The sequence below is a fragment of the Trematomus bernacchii genome, unplaced genomic scaffold (genome assembly GCF_902827165.1).
Source record: "Trematomus bernacchii unplaced genomic scaffold, fTreBer1.1, whole genome shotgun sequence".
In the NCBI taxonomy this organism is placed as follows: Eukaryota; Metazoa; Chordata; class Actinopteri; order Perciformes; family Nototheniidae; genus Trematomus; species Trematomus bernacchii.
In genome coordinates, this window is record NW_022988080.1 from 1 (window position 1) to 16,083 (window position 16,083).

The window sequence follows — 16,083 nt, forward strand, 5'->3', positions numbered from 1 at the left end:
AAGCAGTGATTCTACTGTTTTTAGCTTCTTGTACATTTAACAAAATAAATATGATTAATATGTACATTTTCCCGTCTATACTGAGACGTTTATGTCCATAACTCCGTATGTTTATTGCGTCCAATGTACACTGTCTAAAAACGATTATTATGACTGAATTAAAACAGTTTGACAGTATTTTAACACTCATGTAGCCATGTTTGCAGCCCTGTTCACTGGTTAAGAAGTGAATTACCCTCTCCTGTTGAATTAAAACATTTCCCACGACTCTGACCACTAATGTACCCATGATTCAGACACTTATTCCTGGGTAAATGTGTTATCTTTTCTCCCTGGTCCTGAATTAAAACAGTTCCCGCGACTTTAAACACTAATGTACACATGTTTTGCACACTTATTCCTGGGTAAATCTGTTATCTTTTCCCCCCTGGGTGTGTGCTACAAGTGAAACCACACTTAAAACCTCCTGAATTAAAAAATGTCCCACGACTCTGACCACTAATGTACCCATGATTCAGACACTTATTCCTGGGTAAATGTGTTATCTTTTCACCCTGGTCCTGAATTAAAACAGTTCCCCCGACTTTAAACACTAATGTCCACATGTGTTGCACACTTATTCCTGGGTAAATCTGTTTTCTTTTCACCCTGGTCCTGAATTAACACAGTTCCCCGACTTTAAACACTAATGTACACATGTTTTGCACACTTATTCCTGCGTAAATCTGTTATCTTTTCACCCTGGTCCTGAATTAAAACAGTTCCCCCGACTTTAAACACTAATGTACCCATATTTTGCACACTTATTCCTGGATTAATATTTTATCTTTTCCCCCTGGGTGTGTGTGGCACCATCTGGTGGAACATTAGTTAATTACACTAAAATCCAAAACTTTAATGTTTTTTATCTTAGCGAAATAATGGTTTAATGACCCCATTGTAATGATCATTTATGATTATGCAGACGTTGTCTACACGTGTATCACAACGGCTTATTTTTAGAGTGATTTGGAAAACTCGGTTAGTAAGATTTTTTTTGTCAATATGAGATGCACTGTTTTCATGTCCCATGTACATGTCTGTACATATGGCCTCATGCACTACTAAGGTAGGGGTAGGACCCCTGGGGACAGGAGTGGTTCTGGCCTTGCTTGAGGGTAATCATAGCTGCCCTGGTGGGATCTTAGTGGGGCATGGTGTGGAAGAAGATGAGGATGATCTTGTCTCCATGGGTGTTGTCTGGGTGGTGGTCCAGTGGGGTGCCTTTCTGGTCTAAGGGGGTTTTGGGCCGGGCTGCTCCTTCTGCGGGGTGTGGATTGGTCTCTGTTGAGAGCGACGTCTTTCAGTGTCCAGGCGAAGATGGGGACTGTGTTTTTATACAGATGGACGTGGTCGTATAGACAGTTGATATCCAGGGTGGGGTGGTGGGCCAGGTGGACGTTGGGCCTCAGGATACAGTCTCTGGACATGTTGCTGTTGATCCTGTGGATGGTGTCGGGGTGGAGGTCTTTCCTTGGTAGCAGGGTTGACATGACCACTCTGCTGTCGGGGAAGGTGGTGGAGGCTTTCTCTATCACTTCTCTGAGTGACTCTGACACTCTCTCTTGCTGGCTCCTCAGGTCGTTGGAGCCAGTGTGGATTATGATGTGGCTTGGGGATCCCAGCTGCTCCTCTGACAGCAGGTCCATGGCATGTTGGGTGTTTGGACACCAGATTTTAGCCACTGTGTGGGTGGGGAAAAGTTTATTTTCATCAATGAATTTGCCATTGGAGTCGATGAGGATGACAATGTCTGGCTTCCCTCTCTGCTGTGCTGGTCTGGAAGGATGAGGGGTGGTGTTAGTCTGTGGGCTAGGGGTGGTGTTCATCTGTGTGATGGGGGGAGATCTGGGAGTTGGGTTAGCATGTGGGCTAGAGATGGAGCTGGGGGTAGAGGGTGGCTGCTGAGTTGGAGGGTTCTGGCTGCTTTCAATGGGGGTCACATGGTTCTGGTTGTGGTCTGGGTGTGAGTCCAGCTGCTCTTTCAGGGCCTGGGCCTGTTCTGGGCCGGCGGGTTCCCTCTCCTCAGGGTCAGCAGTGGGGCAGCCAGAAGTGGGGGTGGTGTCTGTCTCTGGCAGGGTGTGGTTGTTCTCAGTGGGGGCAGATTTCTCCTGTTGGGCCCGTTCCTTTATAAGGAGAAAGTCCAGCTCAAATTGTGTGAGGTTCCCCTGCACCATGACAGTCCCGTCCCAGTATATGTTGACTGTTGTCATGACAGTGTCTGGGTCTTCTACCTCTTTAATTGTTAGTTTCCAGCCATTGCAGATCCCCTCTTTCTTCACAGAAGGGTAGTGGACACTTATGGCGCCGTGCCATGCTATTGGCTGGTCTGTGAGGAAGATCAGATTGCTGACTTCTCCACTCTTGTACAGGTCAGCAAAGAGCGTCTCTGGTCTATCCTTCAACTGTTTCAATTTGTATGCCTTCCTGGCACTATCATTTTTGACCTCTTGTGGGTATACAAGAGGAACAGTCTCTGTACAGGCTGTGGTTGAAGCCATGGGGCTCTGCTGCTGCTGAACTGCTGCTGTTGTTACTCCTGAATTCCTCTTCTTAGCTTGGTGTTAGTTAGCTAGCAGGACAGTTAGGCTAACCGTCAGTTAGGCTAACCGTCAGTTTGGCAGTTAACTAACCGTCAGTTAGGCTAAACCGTCAGTTTGGCAGTTGGTTGGCAGTTGGTTACATTCTCTGCTGGGTTCTTCAGTTGAACAGTGTTGGTTAGCTAGCAGGACAGTTAGGCAAACCGTCAGTTTGGCAGTTAACTAACCGTCAGTTTGGCAGTTGGTTGGCAGTTGGTTGGCAGTTGAACCGTATTTTCCCAAGTTTCTTGACGATTCTTGCCGTATCTCTTTCTTTTTTTGTTTCCAGGTCGGTCAATCCGTTCAACAGGTGTGTCTTCTTATAATTTTGTCAGAAAAGTTTAAGTTTATCTCATTTTAAAAACAGAAAAGTTGAAATCTTCAGGAGCTCATGATGATGCTGCTGTTCTCATCAAAGGTTTCTCTCTCTCTCTCTCAAACACAGTCTCTCTCTCTCTCTCTCTCTCTCTCTCTCTCTCTCTCTCTCTCTCTCTCTCTCTCTCTCTCTCTCTCTCTCTCACACACACACACTCTCTCTCACAAACACACAGACACACATTCTCTCTCCTCTCTCTCTCTCACACACACACACACACACACACACACACACACACACACACACACACACACACACACACACACTCTCTCTCTCTCCTCTCTCTCACACACACACACACTCTCTCTCTCACAAACACACAGACACACACTCTCTCTGTCTCTCTCTCTCTCTCTCTCTCACACACAGTCTCTCTCTCACAAACACTCTCTCTCTCTTTTGGTTTGGTAACGATGCAGCCATCAACGCATCTAAGCGTATTATGGGGTGTCATCAAATGCCGTTGCCATGGCGACAGACCACTCGCCATGAAACACGATGTCGCTGTAAGTCCAATGGACACAGTCCAATCGTCCCCCAATCTTCACTTGTATATCACCGGTCCATGCCTCAACAGCTCTACGCCAAATTTGAAATCTCACCATATGCCGTTTCCATGGAAACGCATCCCTCGCCATAAAACACGATGTCCCTTTAACTCCTATGAAAATATTCAAAAAGTGCTCAAAATTCACATGTGTGCTAACAGTCCAGCCGTGAAGACATCTACGAGACAGTTTTGAGATTTCTTCAAATGCCGTTGCCATGGCAACACAATGCTCGCCATGAAACACGGTTTTCTCATAACTTCAGTGAAAATGCTTCAAACGGCCCAAAACTTCACAGGTTTGGTAACGATGCAGCCATCAACGCATTTAAGCGTATTATGGGGTGTCATCAAATGCTGTTGCCATGGCGACAGATCATTCGCCATCAAGTTAGTTAAAAAGTTTGCAGTTCAAATATTCTGCTGCTTTTCCAAGCCTTTTTACTATCTTTTCTTCACTCATCACACATTCAAGCCCCCAGTGTTCATGTATCATTTCAATCTAAATTCTTCACTTTCTTCTTACACATTAAGAAAGGTCCCCGGCTCAAAACCGGGCAGAAACACTCTTCTTTGATCCTGATCAACTTCAAAGAACTCAACCAAGAAAAGTTCTCGGGAATCAAGATAGAGTAAAAAGCACTTTCAGAAATATGGCAGTTGAATGTTGAGTCTTTTCAAGACAATTCTTGGATGACCAAGACAATTGTTTGTTGAGCATGGCTTTTGAATTGTACGGCTTTGGCTCTCCGTGTATTCAAATCGAAGAGGCATGTCGTCCTGTGAACAACTGAAGGTTGTTAATAGCAGTTATGCTCAGGGTACTTCAATTCTGCAACCAAGGACTTTCTTTTCGTTCCTGCTCATAGTTTGTCCGGTCAAAATGGAAAATATAAAGGGATTTCTTTCCTTGCTTGATTTTGTCTGTCAAAAGTGCAATCGTTGAGCGCATTGCAGTGGTCATTGATTGTAGTTCTCCTTCAATGATTTGAAGCATGCTCTTGGTAGCTTTGTCATGGATGTTATAATGATGACCGTACGAAATTTCAGTTGCCATGGTTCAGGTACGCGCTTATCCGAAAGTGTTTCCAAGGGCCTCTTGGTGGCATCCTCGTTCATGGATGTTATAATGTGGTCGGTCGTATTGAAGGTTTACAATTAAATATCAATGTTGCATCTACGCACAAACGTGTACTTAGCTTTACAGCAGTTTCTGTAGTGTAGTGGTCATCACGTTCGCCTCACATGCGAAAGGTCCCCGGCTCAAAACAACCGTTTAAAGTTAAAGTTGAAACTGATATTTGGAGTTAGAAATGAATTGTTCTTTCCTTGCTGCTTCTATAATAGTTATTTTAACCTTAATATATAGCAATCATAACAATAATACCACAAATAATGATATCTTAATATTAGTAATAATAATGTTTTATATAATTCTTTTGTATTTTTACTTATAATTAATATTTTTTAAATATGTTGATTGTACAGATGTTTACATTGAGCATATGAGTGTGCTTCATTCTTCTTTCTATCACTATTACTTCCTCTATCAAGTAAAGACAGTCACAGTGATGCATTCAAGATCATTTATTCAAAAACAGCTGAAACATCAAATATAGGAAATAATACAAATAGAACTACAAATATATAAAAAACACTGAAAACACAATACAGAGAGAACAATCAGATCCTGAAAAAAGGATTGAACTATATTATATTCTTTGTATTTTTGGACTAAATGATATGTTGTATTGCACCTTAATATTTATTATAATATTATAATTTAGCAGAAGATAGTGTATTGTTATTATAGATGTATTTGATCTCACCACCATCCATTATCTGAAATGTTTTTCACCTCATGTTCTTGTATGGTTTCTATTCTGCATTCTATTCTCATTTTAGTGATTTATACCCTCTTACTTGCTCTTTTTTTTAAATGTATTCTAGTGCAATAATTATATTTATTCTAGTATAGTATATCATATTCTAGTGCAGGCCCCAGCACCGACAAGATTGGAGTGGAGGGCCTATAGAAATCCCTGAAATGATTATTATTCTTTATTATGAATTGAGTTTTTTGAGGGCATTAACCAAAACTGTTTTGTTATCGGCAGGATTGTCAGGACTGGTGAAAAGGCTGATAGTTTAGGGGTCTCGCTTTTCTTGCAGGCAAAACGTCTTAGTTTGTATGTTAAGTTAGTATGCAACTTAGTAGACCCAGGAAGTGGCGTGCCTGTGTGTATGTGAGGGGAGGTTAGGGCTTCCTTTTGTCTGCAATCCATCTGTCCCTTTCAACATCATAGAAGTCCGACTGCTGGAACTCCCGCCATGTCATCTCCTTCTCCATGCCCTGTGCATTATATAAGGAGAAGACTCTGGAGGGGCAGTAGATGTACTTCCCTGGAACCCCTGGGAAGGATGCATGGGTATGAGGGCTGTTGGGACTCTGCTTCAGTGGTTGGTGACAAAACCTGCAGAGACGGCCTGTTGGCAGCTGCACAGCTGCCTTCCTCTTCCCTCTCTCCTCTGCAACCTTTCTCCACTCTGCCCCCCTCTGTCTGGCAGCCTCCAGCTCTCGCTCAAAAAACTGAGTTGCAGCAAAGTTCTCAAAAGACATCCTGGTGTCTTTGAGGCCTTCCTTAGCATAGGTCTTAAAGACCTTGGTGGAGCAGTAAAAGTATTTTACCGTTTTTGACTGGTAAAAAAAATGCACTGAAGAGCCATCCCCAAGATATCGGGATTTAGGCTGACCGCAGGCTAAACAGTTTCTCATCAGCGTCTTTTTCTGAGGCTGTTGTTGCTGCTGCGGCTGCTGTTGATTTGCCAGGACGTCTGCCACAATCTTCTCCACTGAAGCCCTGCTCAGTGAGTCCTCCTGTCTGGGAGCCACAGCTGGAGGGTTGAATATGGCAGGTGGCAGAGTTATGACAGGCACACTGATAGTTTGGCTGCCTGAGGTCAAACTATGCCACAGCTGCTGTGTCTCTAAGACCTTTTCTGGGGATGTGTTGAGGGAAGAGCTGGTATTTTTTAATTTTGCCAGATGTTTAACATATCGTGAGATATGTTGGACTGTGGTCGGGTGAAGGAGGCTGTTCCGGTCTGTGCATCCCCTCTGGACCATGGCAGCGTAGTCCGCATCCACCCGCTTCAGGACATCTTTGGCACCACGGTGGTTTACCAGAAGCTCGTCGATGGCAGCTTTCATGGGTTCTGTCCACCGACCATGGTCCAAGACTTGAATGAGGCCACCAGTTTTAATTGGTCCAGTGCCACTGATGAACACCTCCGCATTTAGAGAGCTGACAGTTTCCAACAGACATTTAAAGTCTTCTTTCAGCGCTTCTGACTGTTGTTTCACAACATCATTTGTTCCAATATGCAGTACCACATTCTTCACAGTCGGATGTTCAGCCCCAATATGCAGGATCTTCTCAGCCAAGTCGGAGACCATATCCTTGGGAAAACAGAGTACTTTGGTGTTGTTCTTACTACACAGACTTTGTACATCTCTTACAGCAGAGTCACCCACAATCAGAGTTTCAGGCCCAGTCGTTAGCTTTCCCTCTAGCCTTTTACTTTTGGAGTAGCTATTGGTCCTTACCCTGCTGTGTGAAGAGGACAGGTTATCCAGGTCATCAGAAAGAGATCTCCGGTTCTCGGTCAGCGGAGCGTATCTGTTCTGGATTGGCACACTTGGTGGTTTAGGAGGATTGTTTGTAGTTCTCCCTTTAGCAGCTGTCCACGGCTGTTTCCTAGTATGAATAGGGGTTGAAGAGGCACTCTTCCTGGGTGATAACAATGCAGGCCAGCCGGTCGCATCACAGATTTCAGAGCGCTGGGCTCTGCCTGTTATTCGTCCTCCCAAATCCCATGGAAATGATTTACTCTTAGGCTTTGCACCCAGAGAGTTCCAGGGAGGACTACCACTTGTAGATTTATTACGCAGTACACAGCCCTCCTGTTCCTTGGAAACCTTGTAGCTGCTAACTAGCTGTGAGTTAGCATACCCTTTTCCATTATTTTGCAACACTGGTAAAGTGGTGTTATTCCCACAACATAGTCCATTCACTTCCACGTTAACTTCCAACCGTTGCATTTTCATTTCCAACACAGCCATCTTCTGTAGAAGTATGTGGAAGTCATCTGTAGAGAACGGAGGCATTTTGCTACCAACTAGCTTAAGCTAAATAGCATGCAGTAGCCTACCAGGCCTTAGCTGTTGCTAGGCCACGCTACTGTAAGACTGAGGTCGTCGTAAAAATGTTGAAATATGGCTGAAACCCTCCGTCTATTTACAATGAATAACTGTCCCAGTGATAAGTTAATGTCCAGGAGCCGCTGCTCGAAGTTTTCAGAGAATAAGAATAGGAAAATCAGCATAAAAAGTAAGCAGAGGCAAGAGTAAGCAGAAAAGCGTCTGCACTGTAAGAAAGATAAGGGCAGGGTCTGTAGTTCTCCTTCAATGATTTGAAGCATGCTCTTGGTACCTTTGTCATGGATGTTATAATGATGACCGTACGAAATTTCAGTTGCCATGGTTCAGGTACGCGCTTATCCGAAAGTGTTTCCAAGGGCCTCTTGGTGGCATCCTCGTTCATGAGTTGATTGATGCTTGCCTCCTTTGGTGAATAAAGGCTGGCTGTTATTGAAAATTCTCCCCGTCGGGGAATCGAATCCCGGTCTTCTGCGTGACAAGCAGAGATACTGTCCACTATACTAACGAGGAATGCTCTAGCAGCAATCCTAGCACGTCAATCCTAGGTGGAGCTCTTCGAGGGGTTACAGGTCATATCCAGTATAGCATTTGGGTTCAGTACACAGTTGCTGTCACGAAAGTCCATGACGCTGCAGCTGTGACTGGATCCAGTGTAAAATCTCTCCGAGTCTCAGAAATCAACATGTGGTCGGTCGTATTGAAGGTTTACAATTAAATATCAATGTTGCATCTACGCGCAAACGTGTACTTCCCTTTCCAGCAGTTTCTGTAGTGTAGTGGTCATCACGTTCGCCTAACACGCGAAAGGTCCCCGGCTCAAAACAGGGCAGAAACACTCTTCTTTGATCCTGATCAACTTCAAAGAACTCAACCAAGAAAAGTTATCGGGAATCAAGATAGAGTAAAAAGCACTTTCAGAAATATGGCAGTTGAATGTTGAGTCTTTTCAAGACAATTCTTGGATGACCAAGACAATTGTTTGTTGAGCATGGCTTTTGAATTGTACGGCTTTGGCTCTCCGTGTATTCAAATCGAAGAGGCATGTCGTCCTGTGAACAACTGAAGGTTGTTAATAGCAGTTATGCTCAGGGTACTTCAATTCTGCAACCAAGGACTTTCTTTTCGTTCCTGCTCATAGTTTGTCCGGTCAAAATGAAAAATATAAAGGGATTTCTTTCCTTGCTTGATTTTGTCTGTCAAAAGTGCAATCGTTGAGCGCATTGCAGTGGTCATTGATTGTAGTTCTCCTTCAATGATTTGAAGCATGCTCTTGGTAGCTTTGTCATGGATGTTATAATGATGACCGTACAAAATTTCAGTTGCCATGGTTCCGGTACGCGCTTATCCGAAAGTGTTTCCAAGGGCCTCTTGGTGGCATCCTCGTTCATGAGTTGATTGATGCTTGCCTCCTTTGGTGAATAAAGGCTGGCTGTTATTGAAAATTCTCCCCGTCGGGGAATCGAATCCCGGTCTTCTGCGTGACAAGCAGAGATACTGTCCACTATACTAACAAGGAATGCTCTAGCAGCAATCCTAGCACGTCAATCCTAGGTGGCGCTCTTCGAGGGGTTACAGGTCATATCCAGGATAGCATTTGGGTTCAGTACACAGTTGCTGTCACGAAAGTCCATGACGCTGCAGCTGTGACTGGATCCAGTGTAAAATCTCTCCGAGTCTCAGAAATCAACATGTGGTCGGTCGTATTGAAGGTTTACAATTAAATATCAATGTTGCATCTACGCGCAAACGTGTACTTAGCTTTCCAGCAGTTTCTGTAGTGTAGTGGTCATCACGTTCGCCTAACACGCGAAAGGTCCCCGGCTCAAAACCGGGCAGAAACACTCTTCTTTGATCCTGATCAACTTCAAAGAACTCAACCAAGAAAAGTTATCGGGAATCAAGATAGAGTAAAAAGCACTTTCAGAAATATGGCAGTTGAATGTTGAGTCTTTTCAAGACAATTGTTGGATGACCAAGACAATTGTTTGTTGAGCATGGCTTTTGAATTGTACGGCTTTGGCTCTCTGTGTATTCAAATCGAAGAGGCATGTCGTCCTGTGAACAACTGAAGGTTGTTAATAGCAGTTATGCTCAGGGTACTTCAATTCTGCAACCAAGGACTTTCTTTTCGTTCCTGCTAATAGTTTGTCCGGTCAAAATGGAAAATATAAAGGGATTTCTTTCCTTGCTTGATTTTGTCTGTCAAAAGTGCAATCGTTGAGCGCATTGCAGTGGTCATTGATTGTAGTTCTCCTTCAATGATTTGAAGCATGCTCTTGGTAGCTCTGTCATGGATGTTATAATGATGACCGTACGAAATTTCAGTTGCCATGGTTCAGGTACGCGCTTATCCGAAAGTGTTTCCAAGGGCCTCTTGGTGGCATCCTCGTTCATGAGTTGATTGATGCTTGCCTCCTTTGGTGAATAAAGGCTGGCTGTTATTGAAAATTCTCCCCGTTGGGGAATCGAACCCCGGTCTTCTGCGCGGGGAGCGCGTATAATAAGGTCTAACTCTCTTAACTTTACCATTCATTCTCTATGGTAGTTCTTACACTGTGACTGCAATATATTTCTGGCCACCAGCGAGAAATTGGGGGCGCTGTTGCACCCTTTTGGTAGAAGTAAGGAGACCCAGTTTCCAGTGACAGAGAGTGAGAAACGGAGCAGCAGCAGCATCTTACAGATAGAGAGACGACATTAACGACACAATTCGACTTCTAACATCACGTCAAACTTATCAAACGTAAGTGGGGCTTATTTTTCTATGACTGAATTAACACTTATCATATTGTTACACTGTTTTTGCAATAGTTGTTAGTTGTTTGTTTGTTTGTCTTTAACTCTGTGTGTCTAAGGTACTGTAACTTTTGTTAGCTAACGTTACACTAACGTCATGTATTTACAGTAAATGTCAGCGTTAACAGCAGCTGATTTATTACTCATTACACATGGCAAAAGAGTTTTACAGGTGTATCTTGTAACACTGATCCAAAAACTGCTTTATTTGACTCTTTTCATTGCTGCAGTTCTACTTACTACAGTACATTTTAATCGGGTAAATACTACAGTATTCAGTCTTAAAACTCTTTTTTTGCTATCTTCTATTATACTTTTGTTATTATTTTACCCATCTGCTTTTCAGTCTGTCTGTTCATGTAATAGAGAAGTTGTTACCTAGTCATTACAAATCCCAATTAATGTAAACATGAAATAAAGTGAGTTCACTCACATTGACAGGGCAATACATAACACATCTTCCTGCCCACCTGCCCCTCTGTTTGTTTGTTTGTCTGCCTGTCTGATCATGTAATATAAAATGTGTTACCTATACAAATCCTGGTTAACGTGAATGAATGAAATGAATAACTCTGCTAATATAACAGTATGATGATTTTTGCACTTCTTAATATATATACTTTGCATTGTGTTTTGCTGTGTGCAGGAGATAATGAAGAAAACCATATTCTTCCCAGGAAAGATGAGAGTGTCTTTCAGGAAGGGTCCATCTGGCCACCTGAGACAGGACCCTTCAGAGGAGGGTATGAGAATACAAAAACATCCTTCCCTTCAGGACAAGTCTGCTGCTCAGAAGCATGAGCATGTGAGGACAAATGCTCTCACTGAGGTCCTTCAGAGGGGAGGGGATGTATCTGACCGACTCGAGGTGATGGGGGAGTACGTGCTACAGTTCGGAAAGTATAAGGGGAAACTGTACTCCATCACCTGTGCTTTATTATTTATTTATTTATTTATTTATAGGGCCACCAGCAGCAGTCTCCAGAGCCCCGGCTGTGTCTACACCAACAGGTTTTTCTCCAGCAGTGTGGAGTGATAACTTGGCCGTGTTCTGGTCTGTTCTGATGCTTGTGTTATTCTGTTCTCCAACTAACTGAAGGGATTAACATGTCAGCAATGATGGTAAGTGTTTTTCCTTTTTTGCATGCTTTTTTTAGACTGTCATACAAGGATTTGGCATTTTAAATATTGGCTTAGGAAACCTAGCTTCTTACCCTCTAAGATATCATGCCACACCTTTGAATGAAAGATGTGCTTGCTATATATGTATACTGTTTCTCTGCTTTACCTGTTTCCAAACACATATAGACATTATGTTTTTCTATTTCAAATATTTGGGATTCACAAGTGAATACAACGGGGTATTTTCATTCTGTTAAAGAGACAACAGGTAAAGACAGATTGTGAAGCTTGAAACAACTTAACACTTGAGGAACATGACACAGGATTGTTTCTACAGCCCACAGGACTTATCCAACTGCCACTGTGTCCAGACCCGATGGACCTGCTCCTCTGAAAGGTTATTGGGTTTTTATACTCCTCACTTGGATCCATCATGAATCTTTTTCATACATATTATGTATATATACCCTCATGTTTGCCTTTCACCCTTCAGCCACAGTGAAGGCCCCGCTGCCGGTCCCTCCTCAGCTGCTCGCCATTTAGGTAAAGTTAAGTAATGATATCATCGTCTGTTTTCATTTTTCACAACTTCTTAAATGCTGCTTCTTAATTTCGATGTATAATGTGTATACATCACTTGCCTGTTTGTATCTCATCATCCCAGATTCATCACCACATAATATGGCCCCTGTGGAAGCGCAGGGAGACACTGTCCTCGATGAAGGTATGGATATCTGTGACACTGTATTATAGCAGTCATTTATATAGAGCTTTAATCAATTTTATCTGATGTAACTATGGTGTTTTGCTGTGTCTTACAGCTCTGACTTGCCCAGGGAAGTATATCTACTGCCCCTCCAGAGTCTTCTCCTTATATAATGCACAGGGCATGGAGAAGGAGATGATGTGGCCGGAGTTCCAGCAGTCGGACTTCTATGATGCTGAAAGGGACAGATGGATTGCAGACAAAAGGAAGCCCTAACCTACCCTCACATACACACATGCACGCCACTTCCTGGGTCTACTAAGTTGCATACTAACTTAACATACAAACTAAGACGTTTTGCCTGCAAGAAAAGCGAGACCCCTAAACTATCAGCCTTTTCACCAGTCCTGACAATCCTGCCGATAACAAAACAGTTTTGGTTAATGCCCTCAAAAAACTCTATTCATAATAAAGAATAATAATCATTTCAGGGATTTCTATAGGCCCTCCACTCCAATCTTGTCGGTGCTGGGGCCTGCACTAGAATATTATATACTATACTAGAATAAATATAATTATTGCACTAGAATACATTTAAAAAAAAGAGCAAGTAAGAGGGTATAAATCACTAAAATGAGAATAGAATGCAGAATAGAAACCATACAAGAACATGAGGTGAAAAACATTTCAGATAATGGATGGTGGTGAGATCAAATACATCTATAATAACAATACACTATCTTCTGCTAAATTATAATATTATAATAAATATTAAGGTGCAATACAACATATCATTTAGTCCAAAAATACAAAGAATATAATATAGTTCAATCCTTTTTTCAGGATCTGATTGTTCTCTCTGTATTGTGTTTTCAGTGTTTTTTATATATTTGTAGTTCTATTTGTATTATTTCCTATATTTGATGTTTCAGCTGTTTTTGAATAAATGATCTTGAATGCATCACTGTGACTGTCTTTACTTGATAGAGGAAGTAATAGTGATAGAAAGAAGAATGAAGCACACTCATATGCTCAATGTAAACATCTGTACAATAAACATATTTAAAAAATATTAATTATAAGTAAAAATACAAAATAAATATATAAAACATTATTATTACTAATATTAAGATATCATTATTTGTGGTATTATTGTTATGATTGCTATATATTAAGGTTAAAATAACTATTATAGAAGCAGCAAGGAAAGAACAATTCATTTCTAACTCCAAATATCAGTTTCAACTTTAACTTTAAACGATTGAAAAGATAAATGTAGTGTTTGTGTATAATGAGCAACATTTTGAAACTGAATGTGGGGGATTTTGTTTGGGTCAGGTGGGATTCGAACCGTCGTTCTTTTGAAAAGGCTTCTGGCCAATAGAAAGTCTTCTATGGGTATACACGGCTTACCTCTGCGTGTTAGGCGAACGTGATGACCACTACACTACAGAAACTGCTGAAAAGCTAAGTACACGTTTGCACGTGGATACAACATTGATATTTCATTGTAAACCTTCAAAACGACGGACCACATATTGATTTCTGAGACTCTGAGAGATTTTACACTGGATCCATTCACAGCTGCAGCATCATTGACTTTCGTGACAGCAACTGTATACTTAACCCAAATGCTATCCTGGATATGACCTGTAAGCCCCTTTGGAACGTTTCATGGTGCCGGGGGAGGTTTGACCACGTCAACATCGACCTAGTGGGTCCATTGCCCTCCTCTCAGGGTTTTTCCTACCTCCTCACCATGGTGGACAGGACGACCCGTTGGCCTGAGGCGGTTCCTCTCGTGTCGACGTCGGCGGCTGACATAGCCCGGGCTTTCATTGCGACGTGGGTGTGTCGGTTTGGCACCCCGTCGGACATTTCCTCTGACCGGGGTTCGCAGTTCACGTCTGAGCTCTGGAACGCCGTGGCGTGTGGTTTGGGGGTTAAGCTTCACAGGACAACCGCTTATCACCCTCAGGCTAACGGCCTCTGTGAACGTTTCCATCGCTCCATGAAGGTGGCACTCAGAGCCGGCCTGAAGGACAGCAATTGGGTCGACAAGCTGCCTTGGGTAATGCTGGGCCTGCGGACCGCGCCTAAGGAAGATCTGCGGTGTTCCACGGCTGAGATGGTCTACGGTCAGCCACTGAGAGTTCCAGGGGATTTCCTCCCTAACACATCGGTTCCCTGGTCGGCGTCGGCACAGCGGGTTTGCCGCTGAGACTTTTGCTCCGATTCCCACTGCTCAACATGGTACTCAGGTGTCCCGCCACGCTGACTTTGTTTATGGGTGAATTCTGGGAGGGCTTGTGTGGTGGCACATTATTAGTACATAATTCACAGGTGTGATTAGTGTGTGTTGCAACCCGGACCCGTTAGTGAGGGTTTGGTGTCATTCATGCTAGCTTGACATGCAGAGCAGCACATGTACTTACCTTATCTTGATTAATGGATAATAAAGTGTGGAGTTCCATACTGAACACACCGCCTCTGACTCCCTTTCATCGGCTCTACAGTATACTGTTTTTGTTCAAATAAAAACATTGTTATAATTAAATAAATATTAAATATAACCTTGAAGGTTCCCAGGGGCAGATAAAGTGCCATTTTCCATCAGCACCGGGGAGGCACTCTCCTTGGTGCTGAACCCTGTGATGAGCGCTCAAGTGTTGGCGGAGGAGGTGTAAGCCAAAGGAGGGTGAAAAAAAGTTAAAGTGTTTGAACCTCCAGCCCAGAAGGGGGGTGGTGGTGCCAATAAGAAGGCCGAATTTGGATGCTGAGGGGCGGGCAGCATTAAGGTTACCAGGGGCATGAGAATACCCTCCAAAGAAGGGGTGGTGGTGCCATGAAGGAGGACGAATATGGATGCTGATGGGCGGACATAAAAGCACCACAAAATCCTCCCCCCTTTAGGGTCACGAGGTTCTGGTGGGTGTGAATACCTGGGTTTAGTCCGTGGGGGAGTGCTTAACTGCGGGGGCCTGGGGACTCACGGTGTGCAAGGTTATGGAGGTGCCACTGTTATGGAGACATGCTGGAGGTCTCTAGGCCGTCCTTTGGGGGTCTGTAGGCCGGCAAAGAGACGGGATTTTGCCGGACTCTCTCCTGGAAGTGTGAAATAAACAGAGTCCCCACTTCAGGGAGACCTCTTGGAGGTCTCTGGGCCGTCCTTTGGGGGCCTGTAGGCCGGCAAAGAGACGGGATTTTGCCGGACTCTCACACTCCCCACTTCAGAGAAACCCGAGTAAATGTGTTTAACTTACCACAGTAAATGGGACCCAGGGGACCCCCCCCGAGACCCCCGATGCGTCCCCCTATTTTAGAAACCTGAGGAAATGTGTTTAACCCACCACAGTAAATGTGCATTGGCACGCGGAGAGGGATCTCGGGGCTAACTTCTGGGAAGCAGAATGGGCATTTTCGCATCCCACTTCCCTAATAAATAAACAGAGTGCTACATTTTGTAAATAGCAGAATGCCTCCAGGGCGCATAACTGCACTTTACAAGCCAGGGAAGGTGCCTGAATCCTGGGTATACATTTTGTAAATAGTAGAATACCTCCAGGGTGCATAACTGCACTTTACAAGCCAGGGAAGGTGCCTGAATCCTGGGTATACATTTTGTAAATAGTGCAATACCTCCAGGGCGCATAACTGCACTTTACAAGCCAGGGAAGGTGCCTGAATCCTGGGGTA

At 43.5% G+C, this 16,083-nt stretch overlaps 4 non-coding genes across 4 annotated transcripts; 2 read left to right on the plus strand and 2 right to left on the minus strand.

Annotated features, from left to right (window-relative positions):
* Positions 1–8,201: 8,201 nt before the first annotated feature.
* trnad-guc lies at positions 8,202–8,273 on the minus strand. The gene has a single exon. It is a non-coding gene; the product is annotated as a tRNA-Asp (tRNA).
* Positions 8,274–8,525: 252 nt separating this feature from the next.
* Positions 8,526–8,598, plus strand: trnav-aac. The gene has a single exon. It is a non-coding gene; the product is annotated as a tRNA-Val (tRNA).
* Positions 8,599–9,207: 609 nt separating this feature from the next.
* Positions 9,208–9,279, minus strand: trnad-guc. Its single transcript has one exon. It is a non-coding gene; the product is annotated as a tRNA-Asp (tRNA).
* Positions 9,280–9,531: 252 nt separating this feature from the next.
* On the plus strand, positions 9,532–9,604 carry trnav-aac. Its single transcript has one exon. It is a non-coding gene; the product is annotated as a tRNA-Val (tRNA).
* The last annotated feature ends 6,479 nt before the right edge of the window (positions 9,605–16,083 follow it).